Genomic DNA, 16,699 nt, shown 5'->3' with positions numbered 1-16,699 from the left:
TGAGGTTATTTATTGGGGTTTTCTCTCTCAGTTATTGCTTTGTTATAATTGAAATCATTTTTTTATATACAAGAAACGGGTCAGCAAAAGAAATTTTTTATATGATTACATAAAGAAGAATATGTCTTTTTCTTTTCTGTATTTAATTCATGTATAATTTAAGCTTTTAAAGTCTTAAAGTATGTCATACCATTTTATTTCCCTTTAAGGAGTTTCTATTCTATTTCAATTAATAGTTTTCTCTTCTAGATTTTACTTGGAAATCTAAAGACTTTAAATCATATATTTGCAATGGACTATTCTAGGCTATTAAAATTCAATTATCCTGGCGAATATATATCTTCTTAGATTGAATTTCCGATATATATTCCTTATAATTTCACAGGATTTGGGAAAGGGACAAAGCCAATCGACTAACTTAAACTTAGCTCGCTTCCCTTTTATTGGTTAACACAGGAAAGAAGATTTCTGTTTCTTTTCTGTATTTAATTTAAGTGTAATTAAAGCCTTTAAAGTGATCTGTAAGGATACCTCAAAGTTATATCTATTCTATTTTCAATTAAAATATTTCTTCTAGATTTTACTTAGAATTTTTTAGATTCTAAATCATCAATTTGCAAGGGACTGCCTTCGTCTATTAAAATGCAATTGTATATCCTTGCAAATAGGATATATATTATTATTATTATTATTAGGAATATTAGCTTGAACTCAGATATATGTTCTTTATGATTTCACAAGACTTGTGGAAAATGAACAAAGCCAATCGACTAACTCAAACTTAGCTCGCTTCCCTTTTATTAGTTTACAAAAGTAAGATTTCATTCAAGTGTATTTAAAGCCTTAAAAGTCTGTAAGGATACCTTAAAGTGTGTCCCATTTTATCCTTTTTTAAGGAGTTTCTATTATATTTTCTCTTAATTTATTTCTATTCTAGATTTTACTTAGAATTTGAAAGAAAATGAATCATATGTTTGCAAGGGACTTCCTTCGTCTATTAAAATGCAATTATCCTGTCGAATAGGATATATATTATTATTACTATTATTAGGATTATAAGCTTGAACTCAGATATATGTTCTTTATGATTTCACTGAACTTGGGGAAAAGGGACAAAGCCAATCGACTTACTCAAACTTAGCTTCCCTTTTTCGGTCCCTAAGATGGCTTCGTACTGGATTCATGAGCGGTTACACTGTGGTTTCATTCGTGAAGGTTCCATGGAAGCTGCTCCTGGTTGTCACTGCTCCACGTGGCCTTGGTTATTAAACTGCTCGGCACGTTGCGGTTAGCCAACAGCGCTGACGACGTCGTCGTCTAAGCCAAATAAGCAATTTAAAAGCCACAATGTCAGAGGAAAGCCGGTTGGTTCTGTGGCCAGGCAAAAACTTGGCTCCTAGAGGAAGTGACTGTAAAAGCACAGAGCGAATTCAAATCTAACAAAGTTCTAAATATGAACAAATGAAGTTCAACACTTTCTTGGAACATTTATATCTGTTAAAATATATATTTGTATATTATATAGTTGAAATATTTACACTTGGCACCGCCTTGTTGCTCCTAACAAGCCTTGTTTATTATTTATTATTATTATTATATTTTTGTTTCTTTTGTAAAACCCATTTAACGACCAAAACGATCATTGTTACGAAATTCAATACCGAGTAAATTTGATAACTCAAGAAAACTCATTTTTCCCAGAATCTGGCCTATCCCATGGCCCAGGGTTTTTTTGCTGTGACTAAAGTTCAGGCCCCCCCCCCAAAAAAAAAGAAAATACATTTGGTGGGGGAAAAATCAATAAACGAAAATTGCTGAAAGTAAAAAAAGGAGACGCAGGAATATCACAAAAAGGGAACAAGGAGCCAGGAGCTCCTCCTTCAGCGACTTTCATAATTCGAGGACCTCACAGGAGGTGGCACAACGTGGGAGGACGTAAGGCAACTTTGCCTTTTGTTTTTGACGCCGTAATTCGCTTTTTATGGCCAACTCGCAGCGCAGTCGACGCCAACGTCGATGGAGATAATGCGGCAAAGGATCTGGGGAAAGGGAAAGGGAAAGGAACAAGGACCGGGGACAGGGAATAAGGATATAGTCCGGGAGTTTGGGACGAGCATTGGCAGGACACAAAGAGCTCAAAGTTTTGCTTTATTGTTTCTAAAATGTGCTAAAGCAAAATAAACAAAAGAGCCGCCAAAGACAGATGCTCAAAGGTTGCATGGGAGGATGGGATCCTGGATTCGGCATGTGCTGGATTCACCATAAAAAAAAACTTACTTGCTCGGTTGGTTGGTCCAACAAAAAAAAAAGGACGAAATGAAAACATCAGCGGACCCAAAGTCAACCCGAAAACTTAACCCCCACCTAAATCCTGCACCGCCTGCCTTCCCCTTCAGGATTTTTTGCTTACAGCTCCCTGTTGTTGTTTTGTTTTTATTTATTTTCGTTTTTTTATTCGGGGGACCATTCTAATGAAAACATTGCGTGAAAGTGAGAACTAAACATTAGGCAAACAAAAAGCCAACACTCGCACACACACACGTGGAATAAAAAAAATATATATAAGTAAAGGCAAAAAAAGGGTTCAACTTCTCTGGGAGGATCAAACAAACAAAAAACCCGGCCACAAAAGGGGAGACGACACAGTGTGGAACGTGTTTGTCATATGCAAAACAAAACACAAAAAACCAGAAAGTTGAAGGAAGAAAAAGGTGGTGCACGGAGGGGAAGGACTTCAGCGAGTGGCAAGTGAAGCGAAGACAGTAAAGTTCTGCAAGGATTTGCGGAAATCCTTGCCCTGGTCAGGTCTCATTTTTTCTCATTTTCCAGCCGCCCCCAAAGAAAAGAAGAAGAAGCAAAGAATTAATTACAAATATTTAGCAACGGGTGCGGTTGAAAGGATAATGGTGGAAGGAACAGAACAAAGGAAACCCGATATCTTAGGTGGTATTTAACCTCAAACTAATCCCAGTGCCAGGGACAGCAGAATGAGGCTTGAATCTTAATTTACACAATAATACAGGCATACCAGTGAAGTAAAGCACAAATAAGGGATGTACATTTGTACATATATCGAAGGGAAATATCCGACTTAACGACATAAGGAACAATTTATCGATAATATAAATAACGTTAAAATAATCGCTCTCTTAATAGCATATAGAAAATATCAAGAACTTTCCGAAAACTGAATTATTAAATACCCAAAAATATGGTATTTCAGATTAATATATATTATGTATGTAATATATATTCTCTAAGAATATCAAAAGCAATGTTAATAAAAATAATATTTCATACATTCTCCCATTTGTTGTGCAGAGGTAAGGGTATAATTTAAGAATGGCAGTCATTGCTATTTATTTTTATAAATAAATAAATAAATGCATCCGATATATCAAAAAGAATTTAGTTTTATGGCATGTGTATCGCTTCGTTAAAATATCGATTAATTTATTAACCGTCTTTTGAGTCTAAGAATCCATATCTTATAGATATATTTATATTTTCTACCATCCCTAGAGATATATATTATACAAAAAATGTACATTTTATAGGGTAAATCATCTGTACCGAGTAATATTTATTATATTTCCAATCTTAAGAGTGAAGATACTGCAATTTAATGTGTTATGTAACGATACATAAACAAAGAATAATAAATTTGAGTTAAATTTAGAACCTAAATCAAATCACTTATATAAGAAATACATAACATATGTGTGTAAAAGGAAAGCCAGCTCAAGATATTATTATTATCTTCAGTTCTTGCCCACATTTCAGGACCTTGTATGTAGCTCTCACACAAAAGCCTCGTTTCCTATACGCTATATTATAACAAAATGAGGAAACTTTGCATTCCAAGTTATCCACTTGGCAAATGTTAAGGTCCTTTATTCCATATTGCTACATTATTTGCAATTTGAATGCAAATCCTGGCATATCCTGCCAGGTGCCTGCTGCTTGCTTGCTGTCACCGATTCCTTCGTAATCGCTGCTAGTGGTGGTGCAGCAGCAGCAGCAGGAGCACCGTGTATTTTGGCTTCGGTTTCGGTTGCAGATCCTGGCCAGTGCGTGTGAGTCACACCGCAACCGGACAATGTCCCTCGTCCCTCGACCCTCGTCCTTTTGTCCTGCTTTGGGTCGGTGTCGGTGCTGTCATGTGTGACGCGTGGTTAAAAATTTGATATCCTTGAGCGACTAGGCAAAAACAATGCCCCAAGTCTTCCCATCCCGTGCTCAGAGGAATGAAGGAACAAAAAAAATAAAGAAGTGAAGGGTATATAGAATAAAAAGTAATTTGAACATACTGCCTTGTGGGGAGGAGTAGAGAACGAGCCAAACTTGAAGGACGACAACAAATTGGATCGAAGACCAAGTCAATTGAGAGCCCCGAAAAATCAATGACTTGTGTGGGTCAGGGCAGGATATACTCCCCCACACTCACATTCTACTCCTGTCATATATAAAACTTTAGTTTAGGCCCCAAATGTAATGTAATTTCAGCTCCAAACTTAAGCCGAGTGAGATAGAGAGAGCTCTCTCAGCCAGAACTGACTGGAAATTATAAATAAAAGGCTGCCGCCAGGAAAACTTGATTTAGCAAGAGCACTCTCGTCGTCCTTTGTGCGCCTCCCCAGGATTGTTTTTCGTGATGATATCCAAGGGATAACTCACAGTTCCTTTCTAATTTCACAAGTTGCAAAAGTCGCATCAAGTTTTATTTCCCTCAACGGCCAGATCCCCCTCTCAAACCCTTCCAGCCCTATGAATTGCCATATATAACTTGGCACCCTGTTTGCCGCTCGATTTGAACGATTTATATGAGTTGCAAGCAGCGAGTGGGTGCAAAAAGGTTGGGATGACAAATGCACTGAGATTAAATATATATTTTATTAATTTAAAAATAACTTCATTATTATATGGGGTTCCCAGTTAAAGAAATTGCTTTTTAACATCTTGAACCACCAAATTTTAAGGTCTAAACTCTAAGAAACTCCAAAGAACAAAAGGCTATTTGTCTGTTTTCTTTAAGTAAGTCTGCAGTTTCTAATTTAAAACGATTCCCCAGGGCTTTGCTTCCCTTAAATAATATTTAACTATTATTTAATTAATAAATGAGATCTTGTAAATACATTACTACTTCCAAAATAACAATAAACTGTCAATGTGTTTGTTTTGTTCAAGTAAGTCTGCAGTCTTTTTTTTAAAACTGCCCTTCACGGTTTTGCTTAAATAAATAAATAAATAAAAAAATAAATAATAATAATAATAATAATAATAATAATAACAAATAACATTCAAAATTATTAATTTCAAAACAAATACAAAATAATGCCAATGTGTTTTTTTTTGTTTGAAGATTTACTTAAAATTTAAAGAAATTTTAAACGAAAACAAGAAAGGAAACTAAGTTCGGAAAGCCAAACAGTTTACAATCGAATTATAGGATCATATAAGAAATCAATTAAAACTAAGCTTAAATTTGAATATTTATATTTATGGATATTTTTATGTGACAATTTTTTCACTAAATCAAAGTTTTGAAAATATCATTACTTAGCCAAAAAGGCATTAATTTTAATTTGTTAAACTGTCCTATACTTGATTTTATAAGGTTAATAAAACTAATTTGAAATAAAAAAATTCAAATTTTTGTCAATTTTAGAAAATATTAACGATGTAACCCCTTATTAAATTTTGAATAAAATTTATAAATTTTTTTCTGCCGAACATGGCTAGATCGATTCAACTGTTGATGCTGATCAAGAATATATATAATTTATAGGGTCGGAAATGATTCCTTCACATAGTTAAAAGCTTTTGGCTAAATTATAATACCTGAATAGGTATAAATATATACATTTTACAACTTTTAATATAATTTCAATTATCTGCACATATCCAGTTGTCTAAAATTGCTAATTTTTTCCTGAATACTCTTAAATCTTAGTTAATGTGTATTAGTAACTGCTGCTTAAAAAGGAAATATATACACCTGCAATGTGTATACATATTATGTTTTCTTGAAGTTCAATTTTTTCTTTTTTCTAACACTTTTCTCTCAGTGCACGAGTGGGGCCAACCGAAATGGCAAACCGAAATGGCCAAAGTGCTGTGGAAATGGGGATAATGCAGCAGGTGAATTGGTTGAATTGGGGGACAGGGTCACTCGCACAGGACCCAGGTCCCAGGTAGACGGCAGGGGACTTGCTTCAATAAATAATATTTCTCTCCAAGTTTTGTGTGTGTTTGTGTCCAGTCGGGGCAACATTGCAGCGCCAGGATATGCTGGGATGCTGCCAGGATGCTGCCAGCCCTGGGGCAAGGCTTCTTATTTGCTCCGGCTCCTGATTCCGTCGTCCACGTTTTTATGGGCAAATGCAGTGGCATGTTTCGCATAGCGTGTGCAACATAAATTCACTTTCCTGTCGCACACTCACACTGACAAACAAAGACAAAACACACACACACACATACACACACACACACACACACACACACACATAGACAGATGCAGGTGCAGGACACGTGTGCGAGCCTCGTAACCATTGCCGTTGGTTTATGGAAATTAAGCAGGTTTTATATCCTCGCAGGTCAGGTCATCTTCTCACTGCTCACTGCTCCCTTCCTCCCTCCATTTCAACGGAAATGTTGCGAAAAAGGGCATAACAATTGCCACTGAAAATTAAGCATCCTTTTTCGTGGGTAAAATACATGTGCATATTGGCCAAAAAGGATATAGTATATCAAAGCCAAAAAGTGGTTGTTAAATGCAGGATTACCAACTAAAATAAAATAGAATGCAACCATTACGCAGCTAGATGTTACTCCGACCTTGCAACTAAATAACTCTGTAAATAACTATGTATATTCGGTAGAGAAAAGCCAAGAAGCTGCCGCGGAAGCACACTCAAAATACACACCTCGAGTGTATATTCCACTTCGGTGTTGGCTCCACCAGGATGTTGCACTTGCTCGGCTGTTGTTGTTTCCTTTTTTTTTTACCATTTTCCAAGCACAATGCCCCCCTATATTTGGCCACAGCAAACATTTATTCCTCCTCCAGCTGCAGCAAAGGTGCAGAGTGTGGAATCACCATACAAATGTAGCGAACAATAAGGACAACACTGGCCAGAACAGAAACAGAAACAGGAACAGAAACAGGAACAGGAGCTGGAACAACAACGACGACGAGGACGATGGCGACAATTGCAACGTGTCAAAGCGACGTTCATAGCATATTAGTTAAGCACACACACACACGAATGCATTCCGGGACACCGGCACACGGGGCGTATGCGCAACGTTTTTCCACTCACAGCTGCATCGAGCTTGGAGCCATATGCCAACATCCGGACTTGGCCACGCACACTCACTCAAATGTAAAAGCCAGAGAAACCCCGTCACCAACACGGCCAGAAAATACAAAGAAAAAAATAAGGATTCCCAGCACCAGCACCAGAGTATCATTGCATCTTTTGTAAAATGTGATTTATTCAAGGATAAGACACAAATCCCATTTGCATTCAAGAGAGTTCTGCCTCTCTCAATATGTTTAACATTTTATGATTCCCGCTTAGATTGAAAGCTATTTGTGATTGTTGCACTGGAATTTATTTTCCAGTGGATTGGGGGTAAAATGACAAGGCCCAAGGAAATGGACCATTTCTGGGCATCCTTCAAGTGCAAATGAATCGGAATCAGAATCGGAATCAGAATCGGAATCAAAATCGTCACAAGAAGTGTACCAATTACCAAGAAAACCCAAATTCAGTTCGGCAGCTGTTTGCGGTCAATTAATGAAGCCTGGTCCTAGGACATTCTAGATTACGAAGGACCTTGTCTGGGTATAGGGATTATTAAGAGAGTGGACAAAATGCAATTGCAACACTTGAAGGGAAACCCTGAACTAAGAATAGAAGGCTAAACTGACCTCTTCTTAAAGTTAACATTGCAGTTCAACCAAGTAAGTTAAAGTGTAGATTTATCTCTTATTTGGACCAAAGAACCAAGCTTAAATTCCTTTTATGTTAACTGAATTGACTTAACCATGTGCAGGATCGTTAAGAACACATTTAATTAGTGGTTTCCTCTATCCAATCAAAGTCCCCTTTTTTTTTGTGTTTACACACAATATATGAGGAATATGTGTTTCTGTGTGCATTTAGTGTGGCAAGACAGAGTTTCCTTTACTTTTTAGTGGCTGGCAATGAGGATGACGACGTCGAGTTGGGGCTGTAACCCCATTAAGTCATTTACTGTCAAGTCGAAAGCAATGACTGACACTGGGTTTTGTTGCTTTTTCGGGGTCGCAGGAAGCGGGATTGAAGAAGGATTGAAAACTAATTAGTGACAAGCCAATGCAGCCATCAAGTTAATGCAATCAGAGACGAGGGTGTGTGTGTGCTAGGGGGGGACTAGTGTAAATACACTTCGATTAACGCTAAATTAGCTCTCGCTGAACTGAACTCAACTGAACGGATCGAACAAAAGCCAGAACTGTCTGTCACAGGATGGTTGGGATAGACCCTGATGATGATGATAATGATGATAATGATGATGATGACGAGGACGAGAAGAGGGCTATGATGACAGCAGGCCAGAAGCTGGAAAATGGGTAATGGGAAGTGGAAAGTGGAAAGCGACTGTGGGGCTGAGGGCTGGGACTCACTTATCTTACCACTGGCTTGGCTCTTTGTGCATTGTCAGCCCCATTGGCCAATGCATTTGGCTATGATTCACAGCACAAAAGATGCAGCAGCAGCAGCAGCAGCATCAGGCTGGGATAAAAACTTGTGGGTAGCGGATAAATAGATGTATAAGCGGGCTCTATCTATACTGAATACTGAATACAGAGGACATACACTGGTTACTGGTTACTGGTTGGTTACTGGCTGTGTGTGTGTCCTGGCAATTTGCTAGGCAAGCGAGCTGACAAAACAAGTCCCTGACCCCAAAAAAGTAGGCAACAAAAAGCGCTGGCTGCTGCTTTGTCAGCTTCCCCATAATACGGCCAGTCGAGCTATGCTAATAACCAATATTTTAGAGCCAAAGCCGCCGTCTGCCTCTGAAATTGTCGCCGGCAACAAAAGCAATACACACACACACACACTCGGCGAGTGAGTGTAAAAAAAGAAATGCAAACTTTCCGCAGATATCTGAATCATGCCGCAGACAAAGGATATATATATATATATATATATTAATATATATATATGGGGGATGTGCTCACAGGAAGTCGAGGATGGGTCGAACGAGTGTACAAGGCATTAATTTAACAGGATAATTGAAAATGAATAGTTCCATGTGGCGGCAAGACGTGGAGACAGTAGAGGACAGCATCCGGACATGCGACAAATCAATGCGGAACCAGGAAGGGACCGAAGATAATAATTTAGGGGGAATTTCCCTTGAGCCAAAACCGGGTTGCACGGCTTTAAGGGTTTTATTTATGCCACCGATGAAAGTTATTCACAAAAGTCCGCTTCATTATGCAGAGACAATAAAAAAAATATGGATATTCAGGGTATTATGCTTAACAGATGGGGTTTAAAATTAATAATAAATTGCACTCGGCAATGTGAGTTTTATAAGAGGATAAAGTCTTTAGCTTATTACTCCCCCAGTTTTAAAGTTTTACTTATTAATATATATATTTAAAGATATACAGATCCAAGGAGTTGTAGTAGTATTTTATAGCTTTGTTTTGTGTACCTTTTTGGCTATAAGAATAAAAATTTAGAGGTCAACTACTTACAAGGGACATTACACAACTACTTGTACACCAAAAACTATACCCTTAAATATACAAACATATATATAATAGTGGTAATTGTTGACATTTTATAGCTTACCTTTAGCCACAAGCTCATGTGCTTGGTGGTCAATGGGAGTTATGCCTGGGGCTGCGATTTTGAATCGATTATTTGGTTTAGATTTTGGTTTCGGTTTCGTGTGGTTCGTGTTTTTTGGGTTTATTTATAGTTTAAAGATAATTTTACATTAAGAATTGATAGGTAGAAACACTTTAGGTTTTGGATGAATAAGATATAGATTTAGATTGGGTTTAGGTTTCGATTTATTCAGCTGTTTGTTTGTCTGTCTGAAGACTGTAGTTGCTGGTGTTTCTGTTCAGTTTTATATATTTTTTGTTTGGGCTTCTCGCTTGCCGACTTCCCAGTTGGGAATTCGAGTACAACAAAATTGAACTTGGCAAACAGAATACGAACGAACGAACGAACGAAGTAACGAACGCATCAAACGAACTGGGGAACTACGAGAAACGAGTAACGAGTAATGAAAATTAGGTTGGATTAACTGCAATTTCTGCGATTCGATCACTTAATCTGTGTGTGTGTGGTTGTTGTGCGGCATCAATGCTTTGCTGTTAATTTTTTTCTGTGTATTTTCTGGATGTGTTCGGCATTCACAAACAATAAATCGATCATTTCGATGACTTGGGGTGCATGCAGGTCGACTAAGAAGCAAGCAAATCGATCGATAGTGTCTGGTTTAGAGTTAGGAACTTGGATCTTGGTAGGATAGTGGTATTTATATATATATACAGTTTGGGGTTCTAGTCAGCCAATCAGTAGAAGTTTTCAAGTCATCGTCTTGAGAACTCCTCCTCGCTTTTCCGGGAGGCTTTTCCCAGACGATTTTTCCCAATTTACAAAGACTTGAGTTGGGTAAAAGTTTTGTTTTGTTTGGCAGGAGAGGTTAACAGAGTTGTGGGGCTGGAGGGTAAAAGTTTAAGGCATGTTTTAACTAGACAGGAACAAGAAAGACAGAGAGTGAGAGAGAGTGAGAGAGATAGAATGAAGAAAGAGGCAGACCGAAATAGTATATAGTATATAGTATAAAGTATATAGAGAGAATGAAATGTAGTTTAGAGTTTAGTTTCAAGATTTCCAAGAGATCTAGATCTAAGGTAAAAAAACATAACAAGACAAATCGGTAGTAGTATTAGTAACGTCTTCTCCGGTTGTTCTCCAAAAAGGGAAAGCTACGCTAGAGGTTCTAGGGGATGCTATATATGCATATATATAGTATATGATAATGGTAGTACGGGAACGAACATCTAGTAATGCATTTTGAAGGAGCTCACATTTTTCAACTGACGACAACATTTTGGAACGACAAAATGGACTCGGAATCTGGGCTCTGGGCTCTGGGGCTATGCCTTTCTTTCTTTTCTTTTCTTTTCTTTTCTTTTGGTTTTTGTCTTCTTCTTTTATTGTTTACTGTTTACTCTTTACTGTTTACTGTTTATTGCGAAGTGATTTAGGCTGACAGTTGGTGGTTGTGGTTGGTTATTGGTTATTTGTTCTTGGTTCTTGGTTGGTGGTGGTGGTTAGTGGTTGTGGTGAAAGTAGTTGTTGTAGTAGTTCTAGTGGTGGTGGGCGGTGGCATTAGCGGTGAACTAGCGGGCGAGCGGTGAGCGGTGAGCGGTGAGCGGTGAAGGCGGTGAGCGTGAGGCGGTGGTGAGTGCAACGTTTTTCAGCGCAGTTCGCACTTCTCTCGGTGTTCTCAGTTCACTTATTGTCTTAGTTCAATATATTTATGTTTCTCATTTTCATTTCTCTAATATTATTTCTATAGTTTATTAACTGCTCTTCAAGGTTTCTTTGTTTTCACACAACTTTAAGGCACACAGAGTAACGGTAAACAAGTGCCAATGACATTAGGGATGGGGTGGAGTGGGGTGGGGTGGTTGGTTGGTGTGTCTCGGCGGTTTGTTGTATGGCTGCGATGACGTCGACGGGAACGGCAAGTGGTTGTTGGAAGTGAAGTTTTTGTGAAGGCAACACAAGGAGCGTGGAGCGTGGAACGTGGAGAGTGGAAAGTGGAGTGGAGAGTGGGTAGTGGATAGTGACGAGCACGAGCGGGGCGGGGGGGTGTGCGAGGGCGGAAGGGGAGCGGCACGTTAAAGAAAAACGAGGAAAAAAAAACAACCCTCCGCTTGACAGGCGCTGCTGACTCAGAGCGAGAGAGCACTAGCACTTGACAAACGAAACAACCGAAAGGAATACACGAGAAAATAACAAAAAGGAAGACATAATAAACACTCACGCACACACATAGACAACGTTAAAACGTTACCAAAAAAAAAAAGAAAGCCATAACGGGATCACGCAGAGTAGCAATCGATCAGCTGTGTGTGAACATTTCACTGCAATTTCGCATTTCTTCCTTTCTGTGACAGAGTAAATTGAGTGTGTGTTTGTTATTATTCCTGCTGCCACACACACACACCAAAGACACACTCGCACACACACGCAAACTCATACACACAAACACACACACACACACACGCACCAGCAATCGCGCGCACACACACACACACGCACACTGAAAGCACTTGGACACTGGAAAAAAAAGTAGATGTGACTAGGAATGGGGAGCTCTGCTCCTTGCGTACGCTTGCGAACTCGTGACTCGTCGACAACGCGTTCAAAGTAGGACTAAATATGAACGAACACGCTTCCGCCAAGGAACTGAGTGGTGCGAAAGAGACGGTGTCACAGGACCAGGAGCCGGAGCGTTCAGCGCTGTTAACTAACAGCAGGACATAGCAGCGCTGCTGTTAAGCTTAACCCTACGATGGCCATCAACTGCGTTCTCAACATGAATTTGAAGATAATTATTATTTTTCCAATATAAATGCTAAATTAAGAAATATCATAAACAGATAATAACTAATTAGGAAACCCTTTTTTCGAATTAAAGATTTTGATAATTTGGATTTTATGAATTAGATTGTTATAAATGTTTTAAACCAAATTATAATATTTTGAATTAAATTATTTGTTTTTACATATGAAACTTAAACAAAGTCTTAAATCAAAATATGAAATGGTTAAATTGCTAGAGTAGCAAGGGCAAAAGTGTTAAGCTGCAAAGGTTAACAGTAGTCATGTTAACTGACATGGAACCCAACAGCGAGAGAAAGTGCAAAAAAGAAATGGGGAAAGTGAGAACGGACTTGGGAATGAGAGAATAGTGAATGCGGAGAGAGCGCGACAAGTGGCGGTCAATTTGAACGGGATTTCAATTTGAGCCTGGCAATGTCTGCAATGGTATATAAATAAAGTCAGAAAATATCTTATACACTTGGAACAATAAAAATTGGAGCATTTTCTAAAGATGAAACGAATTCTGTGATCATATTTGCAGACCTAACCACAACACTCTCTCGAATGGTCTCTCCTGGGCTGGGAAAACATGTGACTAATAAGGGAAACTCGAATTTGGGTCTGGCAATGTTGTGCAGAGCTTGTCTGCAATATTTTGACATTTCGAAGGGCAAAAGAGCGCAAGCATAGAGTGGGTGAGAGGAGGTGGTGGGGGTGGGTCGAGGGTGGTGTTGCGGGAGTCAAAATAATAAAAATTTATAAATTGTGAGTGCTCGCTCGCTCGCTCACTCTCTCTCCCTCTCACTCACTCGCTCTCGCAGGGCGACTCGTGCTTGCTCTCGCTCGGAAAAGTGCGATTGCCAAAGACATGTTGCTATATGGCGACGCATGTGTGCGTGCGTGTTAAATATTGAAGCATACTTATGTGCGGCAGCATTTAATTAATTAGCACTTTTTACAGGCTATCATCATCCATTGGCATGGAAATCAGGCTCAAAAGCAACTGACAATTTGTCAATAAAGCAAGCACTTTATATAATAAGTACTCACTCTCACAGTTGTTACCCGTTATCCGTTACTCATACACACACACACACATACACACATACATAAAAAAAATACACACACAGGAACACGCACACAAACTGACTAATCGGACGAACACGCGCGCGTTTATAGGTCGCAGACACGATGTGCGGGGAAATCGAATTTTCGCGTCCCGTAAATTATCGTAAAAAATTCGCAAAAAATATGCACATTATCTGGCGTTCTGTGACACTCGCGGAACTTTTTAGGACTAGTCCTTGTCGCCTGTTCTCGCTATCGTATGTCCATTTATTTATGCCGTTGCCTGGCGCTCCGCTCTGCGTACCGTGTGGGAGGGGGGTTTTGCCAACGCTGCAAAGCAGTGTTGCCACCTTATCCATAGTCAGGCTAGATTTAGCATATCAAAATTGGCAGTAGCTTTAAAAAAAAGCTTATTATATTTATTTATTTATTTATAATATATTTATCTAGCACATTCTAGAAATAATTGTATTCGATTAATTTAAAGGAACATTTCGGAGATTGTTTTTGTGCTTTCCATTGTCTCAATAATTAATACATATCCCGTTGCTATATTGAGAGCTCAGAAATAATGATTCAATTTAATGAAACTATTAAAATATTTTCAATATTGATTATTTAAGTAAACAAAAAAAATTATTATAATGTTGTATGTTTTCTTGCATTAGAATGTAGCTATTTAGTTTATTTAATTTTTTTTAATTTTTACTTAACATTTACAATTTTTTCTTAAAATCTAGCTTATTTGAGGGCTGATTAACTGGTAAAACTGCACAACACAAGGAAAACGAAACGTAAACAGCTGGTTGGAAAGAAGAGAGGGAGAAAGAGATAGGGATGCCCTCAACTGAAGTCATGCCTTTTTGACATTTGCAGAGTGCCAAAGAGCGCGAGCGAGCGGGAGGGCGAGATTAACAGAGCCACAGAGAGAGTTAAACTTGCGCATGCGCAAAAGCAGACCGAAATGCAACCCCTATCGTACAAAACAACTCAGCTGGTTGAGAGAAGGGTGCAAATACCAGGTCTGCCAATACTACCACCACTGCAGCAGACAGGTGGCGCCGCAAAAGCTTCGCGCTGAGCTTTGAGCCCCGTGAGAAACGCTTTTAGTTCAATTGGACATTTAGATATCCCTTCACAAGGTCTATGTCCTTGCTAACAATTTGTACTAAACAGCTTCTGATGAAAATGTTCCTTTTATTATTTATTTTGTTTGATTTTGTCGCAAGAATTATTAAATAATTTACAACTTGTATTTTCAGTTCTTTGAATTTTGTATTTCTTATAATAATACATCTAAATATACTCTTGAAAAATAAATAAAATGTTTATAATGTCATTTCGAACCCTAACTTCTACGGCATTGCATCCGTCGTGGCACAATCCGGGCTAACGTACTAGGAATTTTGCGCCAGTTCAGCTTACTGGTGGCGCTGCACAATCATTATTCTTAAAACAAAAGCCCTTATTACAAGTTTTTCGCTCAATTCGACATTCAAATATCCCCTTGAAGTCTAGGACTTATTGTTCTAAAGGCCATTTCAGCATACAGGTGGCGCTGCACAAGACAAATTCTTAAAGAAAACCCTTATACAAAGTTCCTAGCTTAATGGGAACTTCAAATATCCCCTGTTATTTTAAAACCCGTATAGTTTATGTCCTTGATAAAATTTTGAAGAAGGGGGACTTTTTCAATTCTGTTTTCTTTTCCCTAACAAAACTTTTAGTTAAGCTTTTATAAATTAATTATGTCGAAGGGTTGAAATATTTACTATAATATATAAAATAATTAATATAAATATAAACAAGAAAGGAAGCTAACTTCGGCACGCCGAAGTTTATATACCCTTGCAGACAGAACTTCTATGACTTGGAATTCATACAATATTAATTATATATATTTGTGTTAAAAAACAATGAAGTAATGCCTGCTTTTATTTCATTCACCTATACATATTATATTTGCAGTTTTGCATTCACAGATTTGCATTTTTCCTCTACATGAAACGATGATGGCACCTATATGATATAGTCGTCCGATTTTCATGAAATTTGACACAAAATTTAAGACAATTTAAAATAGCTATACCTCAAATTTGATAAAAATCAGCTGAAAACTGAAAAAGTTATAAATTTAATTGTATTAATTTCTCGATCGTTCCTATGGGACCTATATGATATAGTAGTCCGATTTTCAAAAAATTTTACACAAAATTGAAAAGTATAATAAAATGGCTATATCTCAAATTTGATTAAATTCTGTTGACAACTGAAAATGTCATAATTTTTTTTTGTAAAAATTTTCCGATCATTCCTATGGCAGCTATATGATATAGTCGTCCGATCTGGGCCGTTCCGACATATATACGAGTTAGAGTATATAGAAGGTTAACCACAAAGTTTCATTCAGATAGCTTAAAAACTGAGAGACTAGTTTACGTAAAAACGGACAGACGGAGAGACGGACAGACGGACAGACAGACATGGATAGATCGACTCTCCTGTTGATCCTGATCAAGAATATATTTATATACGTTATATAGTGCTTCCTTCACTGCGTTGCACACTTCTGACTCAAATTATAATACCCTGCAAGGGCATAAAAATAAATATATATGTATGTTTAATCACAAGGAAGTCATGTAAGCTTTCACTGTGTTTACAAATAAATGTTGTAAATTAAATGAAGAAAAGGCCTTCACCCCAAGTAAAAATATCGATTTCAAGAATCTTGCAGAGGAAAATATAATTTTAATCAGTAAAGGAGCGATTTCCGACCCTATAAAATATCTATATTCTTGATCAGCATTAGCAGGCGAATCGTTCTGGCCATCTTTGGTAGCAAAACAGACATTTCCAATTTTTTGAAAAAAATTCAAGGGGTTACATCACAAAAATCTAAAAAAAAAATTGGATCTCCTAAAAAATTAAATTTAGTTTGCAGATTTGTTAAGCGCCAAACAACTAACTAACTAACAACTAACTATACTAAC

The 16,699-nt window shown here is 37.8% G+C and overlaps 1 protein-coding gene across 10 annotated transcripts in view; it reads right to left on the bottom strand.

The window, feature by feature from the left end:
* Nucleotides 1-14,040, bottom strand: part of X11Lbeta (amyloid-beta A4 precursor protein-binding family A member X11Lbeta) — an 80,919-nt gene extending 66,879 nt beyond the window's left edge. For 4 of the 10 annotated variants that reach the window (XR_015270116.1, XM_086825818.1, XM_086825816.1 and 1 more), the window contains exons 1-2: nt 12,425-12,506; nt 9,858-10,276 (exon numbers count right to left, since the gene is read on the bottom strand). The gene's annotated coding sequence lies outside the window, so the exon portion shown is untranslated. Of the gene's footprint in view, nt 1-9,857; nt 10,277-11,110; nt 12,122-12,424; nt 12,529-14,010 lie in introns of those variants that run through there. The other 6 variants (XR_015270110.1, XR_015270115.1, XR_015270111.1 and 3 more) reach the window with 6 other exon arrangements.
* Nucleotides 14,041-16,699: the final 2,659 nt, after the last annotated feature.

The sequence above is a fragment of the Drosophila serrata genome, unplaced genomic scaffold (genome assembly GCF_035046125.1).
Source record: "Drosophila serrata isolate PLE 108 unplaced genomic scaffold, ASM3504612v1 contig_115, whole genome shotgun sequence".
NCBI lineage: Eukaryota > Metazoa > Arthropoda > Insecta > Diptera > Drosophilidae > Drosophila > Drosophila serrata.
The sequence above is the reverse complement of the archived record's forward strand: the minus strand, read 5'-3'. Positions and strand labels throughout refer to the sequence as shown.